Source organism: Rattus norvegicus, chromosome 8, assembly GCF_021556685.1.
Source record: "Rattus norvegicus strain SHRSP/BbbUtx chromosome 8, alternate assembly SHRSP_T2T, whole genome shotgun sequence".
Classification (NCBI taxonomy): Eukaryota; Metazoa; Chordata; class Mammalia; order Rodentia; family Muridae; genus Rattus; species Rattus norvegicus.
The window spans coordinates 96,467,802-96,489,919 of record NC_141541.1 but is presented as its reverse complement, the minus strand read 5'-3'; the positions used below and the strand labels follow the sequence as shown (position 1 = coordinate 96,489,919).

The 22,118-nt window shown below is 44.6% G+C and overlaps 1 pseudogene; it reads right to left on the bottom strand.

Moving 5' to 3' along the window:
• Window positions 1-15,411, bottom strand: part of Tmem35a-ps1 (transmembrane protein 35A, pseudogene 1) — a 39,823-nt pseudogene extending 24,412 nt beyond the window's left edge.
• Between the last annotated feature and the right edge of the window lie 6,707 nt (window positions 15,412-22,118).

Sequence of the window (22,118 nt, the reverse complement as noted above, 5' to 3'; positions counted from 1 at the left end):
AGGACAATTAGGGAGGATGAGAAGGCTGGAGGGTCATGAACACTCCAGAATGTTTGTGTTTAACTGGGCTGAAGGGCTGTCATTGACTGGTAAGCTAGTTAGCTGGTGGCAGCACTGGAGTAGCTGTAATAACGAAAGCACCAGAGGCTGCTCTAAGTATGTTATACTCAGTTTTTCTTCTGAGGAGGGAAGATGGAAAGTGTGTGAGTGACGGTGATGAGGAGGAGAGGGTGGGAAGAGCAAGAACCAATCATTCCCCTTCCACATTAAATGTCAATTAAAAGCTAAACATATGAAACACATGTTTTATGTGGTGTAAGCCTTCATTGTTGGTCTTTATAGTTTTAATTGTGTTGCTAGTAACTGTTTGGCATCATCTGGACCTGCCTTTTATTAATCGCTAGATTGGAGCATTTGCACAATCATTTACGTTTACGTTTAATTACTCAAAATGCTGGCGTGCTTACCTCTCTTGCGGAGTTCAGTTATTTAAACAAACAGAGTCTTCACAGAATCCTTATGATTAATCGAGAATATTGACAGTGGTATCCTGACTTCCCGTAAAGTTCCTTAGCATGCATCCACACTTTTTATTGTGGTCAGCTTTTCATGGTGTTTCTTCAAACATGCTGTGCTGATTTATACTCACTCATCGCACTAATAAAAGACATGTTAGAAGATTAATTAAAATGTTTATTTTTTAAAATGGCCAGAGGGAAATAACTTTGGGAGTCAGAACTGTCCTAAATGGCACATTCTAAGAGCAGAAGGACATCATTTTGTGTAATGTGGTATTAATCTCGTTGTTTCCAAAAGTGGCAAGCCTCTTTTATTGGCTTGATTTATAGTTCTTAGACAACATTAGAATGACGGTCACAGAGCCATTTTTGGAGGGCTGAAGAAAGTTAGAAAAGTTAGGGAAAGAGCAATCATTATTGCTATCACTAGATAGACCAATTTGCCCAAGCTATTTCGCCCTTATATAAATGTGACACGTGCTCAGATTCAGCAATTATTTCTTTTGAGCACCTGCTCTGACACAAATGCTACTTCGTCTCTGTCATATTGTTTCATTTTCTCCTAAGAACATTGTGCAGAGATTGGTTTTTAAAAGTCAGTGCTAAAGGAAAACAAAATTCAAAGAGATAAGTCTTGGCAAAAATCCTCAGCTTCAAAGTCCCCGAAAAACCTACCTCATACTGTTGTTCACATTGTTCAAGTCTCAGATGGGTAAGGAAGGCTTCAGTGGTGAGCAAAGGGGTCTTTCCCCTTGAGCTACCCCTCCTTTTAGTCCCATTTGACCCTTTCGCCCCTAAACAATCCTGTTGTTTTTCCAGCCTCCAAGTTCCCAAGCAGTGTGGTTCTCCAAGCCTGAAGCAGCAAGACTAGAATGATTTGGAAACTTGTTACATTTTAGATCGCCCGCACCTTCTGGATCTGAATGGGAAACGGTGCAGTGTGGTTAACAGACCGTTCTGAAATTTGAGAATCTCCACACTTACTTGGAAACTACTTCCTACTATTAATTCTGAAGTCCATCGTGAAGTAAAATCATCAAGGTAGGAACTCAAGGCAGGAACGGAAGCTGAGACCATGGAGGAATGCTGCTTACAGACTTGTTCTTCATGGCTGGCTCAGCCAGCTTTCTTAGAAAACCCAGGACTCTGCCCAGGGGTAGCAATGCCGTGATGGGCTGGGACCTTCTATACTTCCGTATCAATCATTAGTCAACAAAATGCCTCACCGAGTTCTGCACAGGACAATCTGATGGAGACAGTTTCTCAAGTGAGATCCCTCTTGACAGGAGCTTGTATAAAATGGAACAAAGCAAAACGAAAAGCACATCCACAGAAAGAAAATTCCTACAAGTTCTAAGTTCCCTTGAGCATGGTGAACGTACATCACAGGCCTCCCAGAAGGCTAAATTCATGATTTGCTACAAAGAAGCAGTCAATCAGTGGGTGGAAGAGTGTAGGGGTGGAGGGAGGTAGGGGTGGAGGGGTGGAGGGGTGGAGGGGGGAGGGGCAGTCTGAGAAGCCAGAAGAGAAATTTACAAATGCCTTTAAAGCATTAACCCTTCATGCTCAAGGGTGTTATCTAATGATGCCTTACAACAGTCACCCTTGTCCCCTGAGTTGAATGTCAAAGTGATCATTAAAGTGATCTGCCTCTTCCCTTTCCCTTCATGCCTTTTGCTAAGAGATGGGACCAGCCCTTTAATTACATAATCACCCGTTCCTTGTGAGCATTGCAGTGTGGACTCTGTTCTCACAGATACAGTGACAGGCTGCAGAACATACTCTAACTACAATAAATAAAAACACTCTACCCGTTTCTTCTATTCCTCTCCTATCAAATACATCTTCCACGGACTTCTCTAATTTATTTCCTGAAGATCTGAGATCTTATCTCATCTTTGCCCTGCTTGAAATCCCTCAGATAAACAATACCTGACCGGTCCCCAATTGCTCATAGAGACCAGACTTTTAACCACAACACCTAAAGCCTTAAATGCATCTTTAAATGTAACTGCCCTCATCACAGCCTCCTAGGACTCCTTGCTGGGTCTCAGCATGCTATGCTGCCCTGAGCTGTATCTGGAGTGGAGATGACTTCATAATACTTCTCCACCTGGAGTGGTCCCATACCTGGGCTAAGTTCTGATTTCTTCCCTGTCTCCTTCAACGCTGCCCCAGTTCCCTACAGAAGCAACAGCTTTCTCCTTTGGGCTCCTAGACTACTGTGTTGATTTGAGTAATAAGCCCTGGTGTGTTTTCTTCACCTTGAGAGGAATGTGTGTAACCTTCCAACTTGCCTGGTGAGCCATCGTAACTCACGCAGTGCTTTGCACATTAATAGCTATTTGATGAATAGAGGTTGGATCTCTGGTTTAGTCAGTTTGGTTTCTGGGGTGTGACTATCTGGAAGCATGGATTATTTAAAGAAGAACAGTTTGGCATCCTAGACAAGCACACTGCAAGTCTGAGGTAAAGCTGACGTGGAGAACAGCTACAAGCACCATCCTCCTGGCACACAGCCTTGGAGAAGCCAGGCTGCTGTCTACAGGGTGCTCAGTCTCTGGGGTAGGGAAATGCTTATTTACTTTAAAAAAAAAAAACAGTAAATCACATTTACAGCCCCACCCTCTTTTTGGATTGGAGAAACGCCATGTTTTCTTAAATATTTTAATTTAAACATTTAAAGAATTTAAATTGGTATTTACAACATCTGCAATTGGTAAAGAACTTAGCACCAAGATAAATTGCTTTTAAAATAATGAGGAGCAAGTGAGGGTTGTACAGGTTAATACGGTCAGAGTCCATGATATACTGGAATGAAGCCATCATTATAAAACTCATCACTTCATATGAACATGCTCTAATAAAAAATTTAAAACACACAAAAACATTGATATTTTATAAATGAGGTTTTTGTTTGTTTGTTAGTCTGTTTTGTTGTTAATGTTTGTTTGTTTGTTGAGACAGGGTCTCTCTCTATAGCTTTGGCTGTCCTGGAATTCACTGTGTGGACTAAGCTGGTTTTGAACTCACAGAAATCTGTCTCCTAAGTTCTCAGATTCAAGGCATAGACTGCCCCCCACCAATGGAATCTTTTATTTGTTATACAGACTATGAGCCATGAAGGTCAGAACGGGTTACATGAAAACCTGACAAATACATAGCGAGTTATTGGATTTCAGACAAGCCTGCACTACAGAGTGAGACTATCTCAATCAATCAATCAATCAATCAGTCAGTCAGGCAGCCAATCAATCAATCAATCATTGCTGCATGCCCGGCGTGACAGGGTGGGTGATAGTTCCTGATTATCATTCCAGAACTCAGATAACAAAAAAACAAGAGATACCCTTTTTTTTTTTAATTAACTTGAGTGTTTCTTATTTACATTTCGAGTGTTATTCCCTTTCCCGGTTTCCGGGCAAACATCCCCCTAATCCCTCCCCCTCCCTTTCTTTTTTTTTTTTCCGGAGCTGGGGACCGAACCCAGGGCCTTGTGCTTGCTAGGCAAGCGCTCTACCACTGAGCTAAATCCCCAACCCCTCCCCCTCCCTTTCTTTATGGGTGTTCTCCTCCCCATCCTCCCCCCCTTGCCGCCCTCCCCCCACCAGTCTAGTTCACAGGGGGTTCAGTCTTAGCAGGACCCAGGGCTTCCCCTTCCACTGGTGCCCTTACTAGAATATTCATTGCTTCCTATGAGGTCAGAGTCCAGGGTCAGTCCATGTATAGTCCTTAGGTAGTGGCTTAGTCCCTGGAAGCTCTGGTTGCTTGGCATTATTGTTCATAAGGGGTCTCGAGCTCCTTCAAGCTCTTCCAGTTCTTTCTCTGATTCCTTCAATGGGGTCCTATTCTCAGTTCAGTGGTTTGCTGCTGGCATTCGCCTCTGTATTTGCTGTATTCTGGCTGTGTCTCTCAGGAGAGATCTACATCCGGTTCCTGTCAGCCTGCCCTTCTTTGCTTCATCCATCTTGTCTAATTGGGTGGCTGTATATGGGCCACATGTGGGGCAGGCTCTGAATGGGTGTTCCTTCTGTGTCTGTTTTAATCTTTGCCTCTCTATTCCCTGCCAAGGGTATTCTTATTCCCCTTTTAAAGAAGGAGTGAAGCATTCACATTTTGATCATCCGTCTTGAGTTTCATTTGTTCTAGGCATCCAGGGTAATTCAAGCATTTGGGCTAATAGCCACTTATCAATGAGTGCATACCATGTATGTCTTTCTGTGATTGGGTTACCTCACTCAGGATGATATTTTCCAGTTCCAACCATTTGCCTATGAATTTCATAAAGTCATTGTTTTTGATAGCTGAGTAATATTCCATTGTGTAGATGTACCACATTTTCTGTATCCATTCCTCTGTTGAAGGGCATCTGGGTTCTTTCCAGCTTCTGGCTATTATAAATAAGGCTGCAATGAACATAGTGGAGCATGTGTCTTTTTTATATGTTGGGGCATCTTTTGGGTATATGCCCAAGAGAGGTATAGCTGGATCCTCAGGCAGTTCAATGTCCAGTTTTCTGAGGAACCTCCAGACTGATTTCCAGAATGGTTGTACCAGTCTGCAATCCCACCAACAATGGAGGAGTGTTCCTCTTTCTCCGCATCCTCGCCAGCATCTGCTGTCACCTGAGTTTTTGATCTTAGCCATTCTCACTGGTCTGAGGTGAAATCTCAGGGTTGTTTTGATTTGCATTTCCCTGATGACTAAAGATGTTGAACATTTCTTTAGGTGTTTCTCAGCCATTCGGCATTCCTCAGCTGTAGATTCTTTGTTTAGCTCTGAACCCCATTTTTAATAGGGTTATTTGTCTCCTGCAGTCTAACTTCTTGAGTTCTTTGTATATTTTGGATATAAGGCCTCTATCTGTTGTAGGATTGGTAAAGATCTTTTCCCAATCTGTTGGTTGCCGTTTTGTCCTAACCACAGTGTCCTTTGCCTTACAGAAGCTTTACAGTTTTATGAGATCCCATTTGTCGATTCTTGATCTTAGAGCATAAGCCATTGGTGTTTTGTTCAGGAAATTTTTTCCAGTGCCCATGTGTTCCAGATGCTTCCCTAGTTTTCCTTCTATTAGTTTGAGTGTATGTGGTTTGATGTGGAGGTCCTTTATCCACTTGGACTTAAGCTTTATACAGGGTAATAAGCATGGATCGATCTGCATTCTTCTACATGTTGACCTCCAGTTGAACCAGCACCATTTGCTGAAAATGCTATCTTTTTTCCATTGGATGGTTTTGGCTCCTTTGTCAAAAATCAAGTGCCCATAGGTGTGTGGGTTCATTTCTGGGTCTTCAATTCTGTTCCATTGGTCTATCTGTCTGTCTCTGTACCAATACCATGCAGTTTTTATCACTATTGCTCTGTAATACTGCTTGAGTTCAGGGACAGTGATTCCCCCTGACGTCCTTTTATTGTTGAGGATAGTTTTAGCTATCCTGGGTTTTTTGTTATTCCAGATGAATTTGCAAATTGTTCTGTCTAACTCTTTGAAGAATTGGATTGGTATTTTGATGGGGATTGCATTGAATCTGTAGATCGCTTTTGGTAAAATGGCCATTTTTACTATATTAATCCTGCCAATCCATGAGCTTGGGAGATCTTTCCATCTTCTGAGATCTTCTTCAATTTCTTGCTTCAGAGTCTTGAAGTTCTTATTGTACAGATCTTTTACTTGCTTGGTTAAAGTCACACCGAGGTACTTTATATTATTTGGGTCTATTATGAAGGGTGTCGTTTCCCTAATTTCTTTCTCTGCTTGTTTCTCTTTTGTGTAGAGGAAGGATACTGATTTATTTGAGTTAATTTTATACCAGCCACTTTGCTGAAGTTGTTTATCAGCTTTAGTAGTTCTCTGGTGGAACTTTTGGGATCACTTAAATATACTATCATATCATCTGCAAATAGTGATATTTTGACTTCTTCTTTTCCGATCTGGAGATACCTTATTTTTGACAGAGTTCTTGTACAGTCAACTCACTGAATTGCCTTTTGCAAACATTTCGTTTTGCTGGTTATCCATGTCAGGCCTGCCAGATGATTTGATGGGCAGCCCAGTGAGTTGACCGTCAGTTTTCCGTGTAGTTCACAGCACAGGACTCTACATTTGAGATCAGAGTGGAAGAGCTTTCTTTCCTTGCTCACGCCTTCCCATGGCTCTGCAGTTCTGCAGGCTGCTCTCTGCATGGCCCAGCGTGCAGCTGAGGAGGCTCTTGAAGCTCTTCTCCACCTTATACAAAAACGTCACGTGCCCACAGGCGCCCTGCAATTTATGCTTTGGCAAACGGCTTGTCAGAAAGATGCAGAGCCATCATCAAGTGCCACCTCTCCTGTAATTAAATCATGTCTCTGATCACAAAGAAAATGCTTTCAGCAAAGTCTGCAGGAGAAAACTGGCCTCTGACAAAATGACTATTTTTTTTTACATATGCTTATTGTGCCAAGGGACATACCCCAAAGGCCAAAGGACCTTTCCCTCCACTCAATGTGTTGTTTCCTGTTGGAGTCTTTCCTTGTGTTGCTGTGAGGGACCACAGCACCTTGTGCCTGGATATGAAATAGGGAAGGGAGGGGAAGAGGTAGAGAGAAGTCTGTGAGAGAACGGGGTACAAGGTGTCTGCCTTCACCTTTATTAAGCACTTTCCCTTCTCAAAGGACTTTCAAGTGTGCAGTTTCTTGCTGTGTTCGCCATTAGTTAATGCATTTTCAGTGCCCATTTTATCCCCTCCCCTTTGATGAAAGAAATTGAGCCTTATAAAAGTTAAAGAACTTCCTGTAGCCATAGACTAGAAGCAATGGGCTCCAGAAATCACTTCTCAACTTGGACTCCTTCACTAGGCCCTGACTCCTGCATGGTTGCTTTTTGACATTTTTGCCTGAAACAGTACTGGCCGAACAGTCTCACCCACATTTCCTTTAGGTAATGAGTTTGCTTCTAGCCACGACTTCTCTGCTCTACTCGTATAGTTAAACGGCCTTTTAAAAAGTTTCCATAGAGCTCATTCAACTATAAAGTCTTAAAGGCAGAGGCCAGGTTTTCTTCATGTTCCATACAGTTTATAATATGTGTCTTCTGGCACTCGCAAGACCCGCCCCCCCACCCTCCGTTTAATTCTTCCTTCGGCTAGAGGGGCTTCCTTTGACTGCTCTGGATACAGCCAGCGAACAGCAGCCATACACACCAACCTGTTACACAGCTCTGAGGTTCTGGCTGAACGTCTTAGACCCCAGCGCAAGTTCAAGAACGAAAACATTGTCAGACTACTGCTCTAAGAAGAGGTAGCACAGAACTCCTTCGAGTCTTTTTGTCTTATCGCAGGCAGCTTGCAATGCCCATTGTCTGCCTTAAAAGAATGCCATCAGCAAACCACTGAACTGAGAATAGGACCCCCGTTGAAGGAATCAGAGAAAGAACTGGAAGAGCTTGAAGGGGCTCGAGACCCCATATGTACAACAATGCCAAGCAACCAGAGCTTCCAGGGACTAAGCCACTACCTAAAGACTACACATGGACTGACCCTGGACTCTGACCTCATAGGTAGCAATGAATATCCTAGTAAGAGCACCAGTGGAAGGGGAAGCCCTGGGTCCTGCTAAGACTGAACCCCCAGTGAACTAGACTGGTGGGGGGAGGGCGGCAAGGGGGGAGGATGGGGAGGGGAACACCGAGAAGAAAGTGGAGGGGGGAGGGGGATGTTTGCCCGGAAACCGGGAAAGGGAATAACACTCGAAATGTATATAAGAAATACTCAAGTTAATAAAAAAAGAAAAAAAGAAAAAAAAGTAGGAGACACCTTGTATTTTCTGCTGTGCTTATCATCTGGAAAGTTTGGCTGTACCTGCTGAACTTGCGCACAATGATATCACAATACGCTCTACAGCTAAAAGGTAAAACTCAAGACTGTGTTGGAAAAACCTTAACAAGAAGACCACAATCACTTTACAAGTGTAAAACTCCTTCTACTGGGGAGTGGGGACCCTGAAATTTCTACCAAAACACATGAAAATGACATCAGTGGTCTGTTCTACCCCTCATAAATGAACCAGACCTAGGCAGAGACATTCAAGCAATGTTCGTTCTTGTCAGGACAACCTAAGGTTTGACATCTGTTAAATCAATAAAGATTGCAAATAAAATGTTAACCAAGGTGGAGGAGGAAAGGAAAGTGCTGATGACTTGTATGGTGACTAGGAGTGAGAGAGTGACAGGATAGGAATGATTAATTCCTGGACTTGGAAATGCCACTAAGCACATTGCTAAACCTTCCCATGTTCTACATCACTGGTAGCACACTCATAGTAAAAAGACTACGGGAATCTGTAACAGGAAGCGTTGAGGCTCTGATACAAGGCTGTTTCCAGAGCCAGTGGATATCCTTGGTCCCTCATCTTCTCTTAGGCAGCTTGTTTCTGTTCCATGCAGTATTATTTGCCCTGACCTCCAAGAGAACTTTGTCCTTGAAATTGCCCCATAGGACCCTATATATTAAGGAGGGATCAGTTTTCCTTAAGGTCACAGCTCCCTGGGAAGTCAACCATTCTTGAGGGAACAGCCCCACATCCAAGAGTCTATGGGCCGCACAGATTAGACCCAGTGGATTATTAAAATGAACAGAAAAGCGAACAAAAGCCTAGGAGGAGGTGGGGAGTTAGGGGGCTGATCTTGGAGGAATTAATGGGGATTGAGGGGTGAATATGATCAAAATACATTGTGTTCATGCTTGAAATTCTATACTAAATGTTGAATAAATAAATACCAAAGTATTGAGTACAATGGTATAAGCCATGGGTCAGCATCTTGGAGATAATTGGTATAAACATTGTCTCAGGCTTCAAGGCTTATCTCTAACCATCATCCACCCCAAGGTTAATATAGAATGGGAATATTACATACCTGAAAAGGACCGTGTCACATGTTAGTAATCTCAGCATTTGGAAAGTGGTGACTGAAAGATGAGGAGTTCAAAGCCAACTCAAGCTATACAGTGAGTTTGAGGTCATCCTGAGCTACATGAATCCCTGTCTCAAGCAAAGGGGGTTGCTAGATATCATGAGAAAATAGAAGATTTTTAACTGTCAAATTAAAAAGCATGCCATGCAGGTTAATTCAGAAGAAAGCCTGACTACTCTCAACTGGGAAGTCAATTTAATGTCACGAAATGTTGGTCCTGCCTCGTACCACTGGGATCACCTCATCTAAAGATGTTTGATTATTTCTTGGGATCTTTGAGCCAGTGGCAAAGCCAGCATTCCTTTGTGCTCCATTTGCTCATTCCAAACCCTTCCCACTTGCCTACCTGATCACACCCTTCTGCCTGGAGCTACCTGGAGTAGAAACAAGTTATCTGCTGTTCTTTATTCAGAAGATTAAGGCTTACACCTCAGCAGGCTTCTGATGACAGGGATTTTACAGCCTAGCTGAAGAGAAAGTCACATACATTCCTTTAAGCTGAAGGCTCAGTTAACCTTGAGAAATAGACTGAAATACACTGGGTGGATGGGTAGCCCATCCTCGCAAGCTTCAGCAGGAGGATGAGCATCCAGTATGTACGTGCTGAACAGATGTAAGGGAGGAGAGAAGTGGGAGGGAGAGTGGGAGGCATGGAAACAGGGAGGGAGAGAAGAAAAGGAAAGACACTTGAAGAGTGGGCCTTCCCAGTCAGTCTTAGTGGGTGGATCCAGAGAACTCGGCTTCATAATACTCAACCTACTTCTTGACTCAGCATTTCAAGGTGAGGAGACAGGTGAGAGGGAACAAGGGAAAGGAAACTTTACCTTCCTCTTCCCCAGGCTCCAAGTCCTCCATCATTAGGCGAATGCTGATGTTCCTGCAAGAACAGAGTGGCACTCTGTAGAATGTATCTAGCCACTGTTGGAGTTCGTACTGCACAGGGACCCAGAGCACCCCACAGGCTGCCACACAGAGGCCAGGTGGACCCTCAGCCTCTGTACTGAGAAGCCTTGGAGGTCATATCTTGTTCTTATGTGCACAGATATAGAAGTGTCCTTAGAATCGGAAGCTGCCAGAAAGAAAACTGGAAAGTAACAGTTGAGGTACACTGAGGACACTCAAAAGGGCAGGGGCAAGCCAATACCTCTGAAGCTGAAGCTTCTCGGGGGAAGCTAGACTGAGTTTGAGGCCAGCCTGGGCTACAGGGAAGAGTCCTTAGGTATCCTTCTCTAGAATGTCCTTTCTATAAACCAAATGCCTCCATATTGGAAAGAGAATTAGTGGGAAGGGAAGGACGTTAAGCGCTTTGCTAGGGTTTGCAGCCTGTATTCAGTTTGAACCCTAAGAAGCCAGCGCTGAATTCAAGACTGATTCCTAAGGTCTCTCGATAAACTGCACTCCTATAGAATAGCACCTTCTGATTTATGTGCAGCAAAGTAAAACCACAGCCCAGAAAGTGTTGGGTGAGACGGGGCAGGTGATCCCCTAATGGAGCAGCATATAAGACAAGCCCCTCCGTGGTGCTGCTGCTGCTGTTGCTGCTGCTGTTGCTGCTGACCCCATTGCCTTGGTCAATTCAGGAACTATATCCCTTACTATAGAGAAATGACTTGACTTTTCCTTGTGTAACAAGGATCGTAATTTTTACTTCTTTCCCTGGCTTCTAGGAAGCTCAGAGGCAAATATGAAGTTCTCCTTTAATAAACTGTCTGTTGTCCCACATGCACACCAGAGCTCTTGTTTTCCTCTCATCTTGGCTCTGGATTCTGATTTCAATTTTTTATGCAGCCTTAAGTCTTTACACAGCATTTACATGCTTGTTGTAAGGACTCTCACGAAGCATCCTCCAAACTTTAGCAGACTAAAGTAAAGCATGCGTGACATAAAAAAAAAAGAACAATAATAATTTACCTGGGATGAGCCTTCATCTGTTGTACCCTACAGATTCTTTAGTGCTTTGAATTCTATTGCTTTAAAAAAGAATCTGAAGAAAAATCAAGACACCATCTGGCTGTCTTTAGAAAGACAGAGGTAGTTTAGGTCTTTGATCTGCTCTGCACATGGGCTGAGAGAGGGAGAGAGGACCAATCTCCCTGACACAGACAATCGTTCGCTTTATTAAACAAGTGTCTTGTATTACACAGAGAGAGCATGCATTGTGTGGATGCACACGGGGAAGTTAGAATGAAAAGTCGATATTGAGGGTAAGGAGAGGAGACTCGGGTTTGAAACATTCACATCCCAGCTGTTTCTAATAAAGTCCCCTAAATGCAAGCTTATTTCCACAACATACACTAATGCAACTGTAACTGCCCCGAAATGTTTTATTCTTTAAAAAAAAATACAAAGTATCAGGAAGAACTGTTCAATGAAGAGTCTGTAATCACAGCCGGTTACCACCCTAGAGACAGGTCACTTCACACTTTTATTTTAGTTGTTATCATTCAAGACCTAGGCAGTTTGTCACTGTTGACCTAGTAATAAAGTCCTAGCTATGAAAATAGAAGAAAAACGGTTGAGGAGACAGAGAGCCTCAACTATTGAGAAAAGCCAGAAAGGTCATTGGGGATTGCAAATGGGAAGATGGTGGGGCAAAGGACTTACTATGTGGAGAAGAGGGAACTGAGTGGGTCGTGGGAACTTCACTGGGAAGTATTCCTTGGCTGGAGGGGACTGGGATCTCTCTGGCTCAGTTAATCCTGATGTTAATCTTCACACCAGGGTCAGGAACCCATGCTAACATTTGTCCAGGTTCCCCCTCCCCCTAGGGTTACCTTTTGAATGTTCCACCTATGTCCATGTGGAGGCTTCCGTTTCCACACAACTTTACATTTTTTTTTCAAGAAAAGGAAAATTCTCTTAATGGAGGTCAAATAAGATAGTTAAAGGGCAGGGCTTTCTCTGTCTGGGATGGTTCTCCTAAGAAGTAGGGCCTTCCTCTATCCTGTCAAAAGCTCTCCATCTACAGAGCTTCACTTTCAGCGGGGCTTGGATTTCTGGGGTGTCTCAGAGCTTCAGCGGGCTGCGAAGTGAAGGGCTCTGTGTGTTGCCTAGTACTGGACACAGGTAGAGCCTGGGTCTGCAGGGAGTGCCAGGCCAGCCTGTTTCCCGAGTCAGGCTTTTGACTGCTCCACCAATGGTCCCCAGAGGGCGCCCTGGGCTCGTAACCTGCTTTCAAGCCAGGCCCAACCGCTGCCAGCCATGGGGGTGAGGGGGATTGTAGGGGACTCCAACCCGGATCCGTCACTGCTGCCCAGACCAGGGAGGGCTGGAAACAGCCACCCAGCGGGATAGTTGACAGATTCTCCGCCACCACCTCCTTACCCCCCACCTGGATATATTGTCTCATCACCGCCCAGCCCGCCAAGCAGGCTGGGATTATTATTCAGGCTGTGTGAAGAGATTGTGGCCGGGACACCGTTTCTTGCCATAAACACTTGCCCAAATCGCAAAGCACGCGGAGGATCGGGCACCGTTCCCTCCCGACGTCCAGAAATGCTCTGGATTCCTTGCATTGTGCTAAGGCCCACAGGCCAAGGTGTTATTGCCTATGTCAGGCCGGAGAGGTGCGGTAGGCGAGGTCTAAGGCACCATCCCGAAGCGGATCTGAAGCTGCCTATCGAGGCCCAAGCTCTTCAGTCTCCTCAGCCAGACCTCCGCGGATGACCCTGTGGACACGCAGCACCAGAGAGCTGGCCGCACACCAGTGGCTGCGTCTCCTGACCACTGAAACACTTCTCTTATGAGGTCGAGTTTTCACTCAATGTTCTGAACCAATTTTTCATTTTCAGGGAATTCTTAGTTCAAATGTACAAAAGGCTCAACAGCCCCCCTTTCCCGCACTGCACTTCTTTTCCCGCTTTCCCGAGGTCACTGAGGTTGGCCTAAGTGGAACCTGCAACGGAATGCACCTCAGCCACGGCTCTGTTTACTAAGTCACCATCACCTCTTAGCGTAAGGGACGCGGCCTCACCAGATCCAGACCTTCCTGATGGTTTGGACCTGCGCTGTTAGCTGTACGCCCTTGCCGTGGGAATTGTAACCCAGGGCTGGCTTTGCCGCTCAACAGGCAGCTGGGCGCTAGTGACAGACGCTAAGAAGGACGAAGCCTATAGCCACGGAGGCCACATTGCGCCCGGCACCGATTAGGCCGCCGGTCCCTGAGCCACTTTCCAAGCGTCAAGCCACCTTCTCAGGCTCCCCCGCCCGGCTCCCCCACAGGTGCGTGGTTCAAGGCCGAGGGTCAGGACCACCCTCGGACCCAGCAGACCCGGGACCAAACACCCGACACGAAAGGCCTGAGGCCAGCTTCCAGCTCTGGGAGAGGGGATGCGGGCTAAGTGGGAGTCTGGCTGCAGGGATGGGACGTGTGCATTTTGGAGTGGAGACTCCAGTACGCAGCTCCAGGAAAGGCCGCACAGAGATCAGCTCCCCAGACGGTGTCCCCCCCGGTTACCCTAAAAGGGCTTACTGGCAAAGGGCAGAGTCGAATTTCCCTTTCAAGAGACAGGGTCTGCAGAGGGATCCGTGGAAATTTCCTGCTTGCATCCCTTCAACACTTCCCCTCTCCTCTGCTCCCTTTCGAGCCCTTTTTGGTTTTACACACACCACCTGGGAGAACTGTTAATGGCGAATTAGTTAGGGGTCGCTTAGGCGTGGTCTGAAGTTTCTCCCCTCCCCGCCCCCGCGCATGACGCCCCTTCCACGGACGACTTGAACTCTGCATCCTGTGCGATCCCTATTTGGGCCGCGGCTTCCGAGCCGCACTCACTACCCAGGCGCGCTCGCCGCCGGAAGCGCGGCTACAAGTGGGCGCACAGCGCCGACTCTGATTTATGAACCAGAGGCTCATGAGAAGTCCGACGCTTTGGCTGGGTTAATTTTTGTCATTGTTCCTCATCAGGTTGAGATAGTTTGAAGTTTGAGGCGAGTTTTATTTATCACCCCGCACATTTGAAATACAGTCGAACATAAAAATAACTGACTCTGGGACTCTGGCGCAATATTGGAACCGTCGGGGAATAATTTGGCTAACTGACTTGGACGTTTCACCTTCTAAACAGAAATGCAGCTCTCAGTCAAACTGTAAATCAGAATGTCTTCAGCAGTGGCGGGGGTGGCGGGAGGGAGGGGAGGTACCAAGACCAGAAAGAACGGAAATCGAAATGAAAGAAAATGCAGATATTGACTCAAGCAACGTAGGCTTCAGAAAGCCGGGGCTGGACTTTTAATTTCAGGTGTGGAACCTCATCGGAAATTTGAATTCTTAAATGTTTTGCCAGCGAGATCAGTCTCCAGCGTTTTAGGATACCCTGGGAAACCAGACTTTTTTTTTTTTTAATCTTTTTGTCCGCTTTCTAGCAATTCCAGACAATAAATGATAGTTTAAAAAACAAACCAAAGAGCACTCAGTTAAGCTTACCCTGGCTCTAAGTTGAGGCCCCTTTCTAGAGTTGTAATTATAAATGGAAACAAAAATGCAGGGGATGTCCCAGGGTAGGATTGGGCCAGGATGCCAGGGAAGCGACTTAAATTTTGATAAGGAAAAATTTCTCTTGTGATTCCCTTATTCCCAACTTGCACTGGATCTTGGGAACGGATAGCCTTTTCCGCGCCTCAAGAATTCCTATCTCCTTCTATCTACAAGTCCTCAACGTTAAATGCTCAATTTCTTACCTCCACTTAGTACGGAGTGATCAAAAGCCTCCTCAAAGCAGGGACTGGAAAAGAACAGAAAACCAACCCAACAACGGATCACAGAGGAGGATGCAAAATACAACCAAATAAAACTTCCCAGAAAGGAAGCATATGTTATTATTTTGCACGGTGTCTCCCCCTACCCACTCACCCTCACCCGCCAGGAAATTTCACTGGAGCTCCAGCCCGGACACGGAGACCATCCTGGACATTTCTCTTCTTCTGTGGAAGTACAAACATGGTTTTCATGCTGCCCTCCTGTAGCGATTGCACCTGTAAGCATACGCTCCACTTTTAAAACATTTAAACATGTAAATATTTGCTTCCACTCATTTTAAAAACCAAAGCCATTCTCATAACTTGCTTATGAAACGTCTTCAAGTAAAATGAGAAATCTATGGCTCTTTTTTTTTTAAACCATACAATTAAATTGGAATTTAAAAGATAACACAAAGACTTTGTGGGGGGGACGACGAAAAAGATCACTTTAAAGTAGCTTCGAAACTGTGCTAGAAGATCGTTTGGTAGTTGATGGTACTCGGCGTCTGTTGATAGTATTTAATGCGCAATCTAAATTGTTATTGGAATCAAACCATATTTCAAAATTATGAATAATTAGGATTAAAACACATTTTGATGTGCACAGGGTTGGCAAGAAATTGGTTTTTGCTTTCCCTCACAAGCAATTGATATTGGTGCAGTTTTGATACAAGATAAGTTCTTAATCTGACTTTTAAAAAATTATCAATTCCCAATTCATTTGTCTGTTCAACAGGCACTCAAAGAATGGCAGCTTCATCTACAGGGCAGTCCAGTGTCCCCCACCCTACCGCACCCCACCCCACCCCCATGTTGTGAGTCTTCCTTTACCAGAGGATGCCCTAAAGTCCTTTTCAGGATAACCAGCTGGGGAATCAAGCCAAGATAAACATGTGTCCTTCCATACATTTATTTTTGTTTGTTCGACTTTGCCTTCCTTCCCTTCTTCTGATTCACGAAGAAAATTTTTCTTTGTCTTAAAATTTCAAACCACGCATAATTTTTAAAAACATATATTTCGAGACTTAAACCTACAGATGTAATACATACCGTGAACCCTATAAAATGCGTTTACAATGCTGACTTAAAAAAGAAATTTATAACTTTCATATGTACCTTCCTTGTGCAATAGGCAACCACCATATGTTTCCGACTTCCATAATTCAGTTTTCCTGGACATCTGTAGCAGGTAGTGAGTGCTCCTTAAAGTACATTTTGTGTAATTTGAGAAGGAACCACGACTGAAGACTAAAGGTGAATGTAAAAAAAAAAAAAAAAAAAAAGCTTGTCTTTCTAGAAATGCTAGTTCCTAAGGTGGTGTCGTGAGATAAGCGTTCCCGCCCCCTTTATTAATGAGACTTAATTTAGATTGTGACAGTTTAGAAACAAGAGCATGAGGGTGCTGGGGGTTCTACCCAATCACCTCTAAAGCATCTTATAGAGTTCCTATTATTACCTACTAGCCACGGTTTAGCCATTTGCTTGAGGATTTTCATTGGCTCTACCTGAAAATCCAGTTTGGGAGCTGGAAAAATGGCTAGGCAGGTCCCAGGACTGATGACAGGCAGTGCCTCTAACTCCATCTCCAAGGGAACCCCAGCACCGTTCTTGAGCACCTGCACCCACACTAGTAACTAAAAGTAAACTTTAAAACACCTTTAAAGGAGACAATCCAATTTGAACATATATCTTTCAGTGCGTTATTTGGTTGGTTTCAAGTCTTTATAATGAAAGTGGGGGAGAGTACAATCTTTTCCATTTTGACTACTTAATTGCTCATGTGCCCTTCTTAAATAATAAAAGATTTCTTACAGTTTCAAAGGTAAAAAAGAAGGAAAGATTACACAGCCAAGTCTTTGTTTTTGGTCCAGTTTGTGCTCTGTGCTGGAGCACAGGAACCGTTCCCAGGGCTGCTCTTCAATGGCTTAATTTGTTTTCTACACAATAGCAATGCTACTTTAAATTAATCTGTCAAAGGTCCTGTTGTTCAGGTAAAGGTGAGGGCCTATTGACCAATATGAAATAAGAGTAAGTTCTATTCACATTCTTTTGCTGTTGTTGTTGGTACTTTCTATAGATTATGTGGGTGAACACAAACCCCAGGTCTCAGCAAAGCACATAACTTTATAGAAAGCCAAACACTTAACGCTGGTGGTCATAGTATAGTGGATGGAGCCTGTGCTTCCCTGTGAGGCCATGAGACAGGAAGATCACCAGCATGGGTGACACACACCCTCTGTCTCCAAACAAAACAAAACCAAAGCAGCAAACATCGATTCTTAAGTGAGGCCTGTGCATGATTCTAGTTTCAATCCGGTTGTTAGACTGGCAGCCACGATGTTGGTAACCTTTGCTTCTAGGGAGAGACAGGATCAAGGCAGAGAATGTGAATTATATTTTAAAAAGGGGCTGGGGATTTAGCTCAGTGGTAGAGCGCTTACCTAGGAAGCCCAAGGCCCTGGGTTCGGTCCCCAGCTCCGAAAAAAAAAAAAATAGTGAAACTGAGATGTTTTATAGCATGGACTACTGCCCTGCAACCAGAGAGCATATATTATTTTTCAGGTTCCTTCATCGTCTTTGGTCCAAATTATTACTACATTGGTGTTAGCAATGCCCGGCCACTCACCCCTGGCGTTAACTGCATGATCTTCTTCAGGCTGTGATATTTTAGATCAGGTATAAAAAGATACAGGGATTTCGCATCCTGTAGCAGTGTGTGAGGAGTGTGGGTCAATAAATGAGATAAATGACCCCCTCTGAAAACACTGACTGACACAGAGCAGGTCTATCGGGAGATGGGTTGACTGGGATGAGATAGGATGGGTATTTACTGGAGCCCAAATTTTCTTCTGGATATATTGCAGGTTCCTGATCCCTTAGTTTGAGGGAGTAAAGAAGGAAGAGGGGCTTGCATTCATTTGACCCAGAAACCATACCTCTCTTCAGCACCAAGGAGGCGCAAGCCTGTGTGGAGAAATCAAGTTTGGAAAGGAAACTCGCAGGATGTATTGTCAGAGCTGAGCTGAGCGGGTTCTTGGGTTCATTGATTGGAGTCTTTGTCTTACCTAATTGAAACTGAGAGGAGACTCTTCTTTTTTTATGTTTAGGAGACAGTAAAAGAAATGGGAGTTGGTGTGGGCTGAGAGACAGTAACAGAAGCCAGCTGAAAGGAATCCCACCTTAGGCTCTTTCTGCTCCCTCTGGGTTTGCAGCTGTGTGGTAGGAGGGTAAGTGCAGTCTTGCAGTCAGGCCAGCTCCGATTTACCCTTGGAAGCCTTGGTAAACTTATGCGGATTATGACTTGTTTTGCATTAATCCAGATTAGAGGGAGAAGCAAAGAAGCCTTGTACCCAGAATGAAGAAAGGCCAAGATCCAAAAGCAGAGAGCTCTGTAACCTGGTAAATTGTGGGAGGTGTTGAAGTTCACGGTCCTGAATTAAGAGCCAGCATCTCCTTCTGATATCCAGTTACAAAGTGCGGAAATCATCCTTCTTTCTTGCTCTCCTGGTCTAACAATGCTCACCCCATAGCCTCTCCTGTTTCTGTGTTTCTCACTCAGTTAATTAAACTTAGTTAATATTAAAATACCTTTTTTATTACAAATGTAGAAAAGGATCCAGAGCCCACTCCAAGTGTCCAGTTCAGCTAACTGCTCACTTTCTTGTTTCAGTATCTTGTTTTCTATTGCAAGAAACCAAACTAGTGCAAGCAATCAAACACAAAGGCTAGAATATTTTACAGTGATTGTGTGTGTGTGGTGGGGCATGGAATGGCTGATAGTACACAATAAAGTCTGGACAGGTCAGTCTACTCCTTTTAGGAAACCACCGGATGTTTATAAAAATAGGCTAAAAAGCATCATGGAGACAGAGAGAATTTTTCTTTCATTATTTTTCTTTTAAGAAAAATGTTTCTGAACTGCCTCCAGAAAAGCAGAGAGCAGATATCCATTTAAAAAAGTCTACCCTTTCATTCACACCCCCTCCCCAACACACACACACACACACACACACACACACACACACACACACACACACACCCCTTGCCTGTTCTGTGGGACCTGATTCCAGCATACATCACCCCCTCCCCCCAAATCTGGACACTCCAGGATTTTCTGCCTCTCCTTTTGCTCAGTAGGAGGGTAAGTTCTTAAGTGAAGCCTTGCAGCCCAGCCAGCTCTGACTTACCCTTCGAAGCCTTGGTAAATGAAGTCACTCCAACCCCAGAGTGACTTTCATTTAAAATAGTGTTTGACATGTGCGGGGAGAGGCCGGACTGCAAACTCTTTCAGTTTTAATCCTTCTTTAATGTAGGTCATACAACATGAAACAATATTTTCTCTTCACGAGTTATAGGCACACACTCCTACGTGTTTACATATGCTCAGGTGGACATGCACACACATACCAATACATGTACTGGGAGATCATAGGCACCTATAGACTTGCACTTACAGACCCCAGGATTTGGAGGTTCCCGGGTGGGGCAAGCAGAGCGGCTGTGTATTTTCATCACTCTCTTCATTGAAACACCAGGATTTGGCCTTTTCTTAAGCACACACTTGCTGCCCGGTGGAGACAGGCCTTGGCAAACGAAGGCTTCCCTGAAACCCCTTTCCTTGACTTCTCAGCAGACTGAGGTCTAGTTTCGCTACCTAGCACGGGATGAGGTTCTCTGACAGTTACTAAGGAACACAGGTAGTGCTCTGTGTACACAGTTTGCAGTCCAATGGGGGGAACCAGCTTATCCTTGGTCCTGGAGCCGGAGAGGGATTCAAGCAGTCGGACCAGTACTAAGGGAGCTAGCGCCCTCATTCTGCCTCTGCGCTCTGCGCATACTTGTATACATTGGGACTGCTTTTATTTTTTTCTTGCCAGTTTGTAATATCGCTTTCCAGTTTGTTATATGAACCCAAGTCAAATTTTGTAGCCTGAGGCTCCAGCTGCCAGGGGTAAAGTTGGAAGAAGATGCAGAGGGACCACGGACGGCTTGGGACCCTGTGATCCCCAGACACCCTAGAAGGCCTATTTAAACATCTCAAGCCAGTTTGGACTGCGTGGCATTTAAAGGGACATGATCCTAACTACAAAGTAGGCTTCCGGTCTGGAAATCCCAGAGGTTTCTTGGAACCAGCCGCTCAGCCTCCTCCTGCGGTCCAGCAGGCCAGAAACCTTTTAGTGACTCCACCCCCGGGGCCATAGAATTTATGAATCTCCCAGGCTGCAAGCCGGGCTTGCTTGGAAAACCACTCCATTGCAGGATCCATAAGGGCCCAGGGCTGGGGCCCGGCGCTCTAGTTTAGCGGGCAGGCGACTGAAGACAGCTTCGCACGCGCTTCCGGAGCTTCACGCAGGCCAGGAGCTGCTGTGTGTAAACTCCACAGACATTTGAATCCCACTACACCCTAGACTATCCCTACCAACCCAAACTTTCCAGGCCGCTTCCTCACGCTTTCCGGTTGACTCCCCGCTTTAGGCCAAACTTCACTAACGGGGTTGAACTTACTCTTTAGGACGCAACACCATCCTGCACAGTGCTGAGTTTGCGAGATTCTCGGGATAGTTCCAAGTCAGTGACACAGGCTCCCAATCCCCCCAAATAAAACAAGGTCTTCCAACTGAACGCATTTCTCAGTCACTTAAAATTTGCATCCTCAACAAGGATATTACTAAGTCCTTTATGGCCCGGGTCCACATGCGCTTCTAGGCACCCTCGCTTGGTTCCACCTCTTCTCAGAAGTTGAGCCCTGAAGGAATTGCGGGTTTCCTTAATCTACGATTTAAAAACAAACTACTGGCTCCAGGGGTGACACTACTTTCAGAAGCCATTTTCCTGAATGTTGAAGAGAAGCCAGAAAAAAAGTTGAGCATTACAGTGTTTACATGAACATCGAATACGGGAGGAAAGGCAAAATGAAACAAAAACGAATCGCTCGTGGCATATTTTATACTAAAGATTCGTGTAGTGAATTTTATTCTACAAGAGATTTTTGTGTTCACATCAAACCCATATCCTGTTAATCCTAAGAAAGTGTTGAGTTTAAACAACAGAACTGCATATACATGTTTGCGGTCGTTCAATTTCAAATTCTGCTTTCTTTCGAGTTTATTTCAAAGAAATACACCGATTCTTAAAGGCCCAGTATGAATATGAAGCTATTTTAACATACAGAAAATTCATAAAAAACATACAAAAATTCATAAAGCATGCTTTACTTGGTGAAGTTTTGAAGATAAACCTATATCATTAAAAACAGAATTAAAATCCCACGACTACGTCTTAAAACAATTACTCCGAGGGCATCTCTAGAAAGGAGACACCTTTCCTGGATAGTTTATATGAAGGATTGAGAGATACTATAATGATTACTTTTAAATTAAAAAAATAAAATATGCTTAAAGTCATCTAACCTAAGAAAAAGCTACGGAGTAAGCTTGAAGCCCGGGGTCACTCTTTACGCACAGTGGGCATCAATAAGCACAGGGATTTTTAAATGAGATGTGACAAATATGTTTGACAAATATGCTGTGAGTTCTTGCCCCCTTCAAATGTACTTTGTAGCCCAGGGATAGGGATGTGGGATCAGAGATTTAGGGGTCCTTGAAAGATCCTCTCTACTGCTAATTGTGGTTCTTTTTTCTCCGTTAAACCAGGAGGCTCAGCCTTTCCTGGTTCTGATGAGAGGCAGGGTCTGAACTGGGTTGGTGGGTGTCTTCAAAAGAGGGTTCAGCTTTCAAGAGGCTGGCACAGACGAGCCAGATGGCGGCGCTTTTCTGTCCGAGATTTTCCGACCTTGTAAGGAAGTGGGCGCGGGCTGAGCGGAGTCCTTCTTCTGATTGGTGAGCCGTCTCGGTGATGGACAGCTCCATAGGACCGGCCCCCGCCGCTTTATTGACACTAATGAGCAAGTTCTTCCC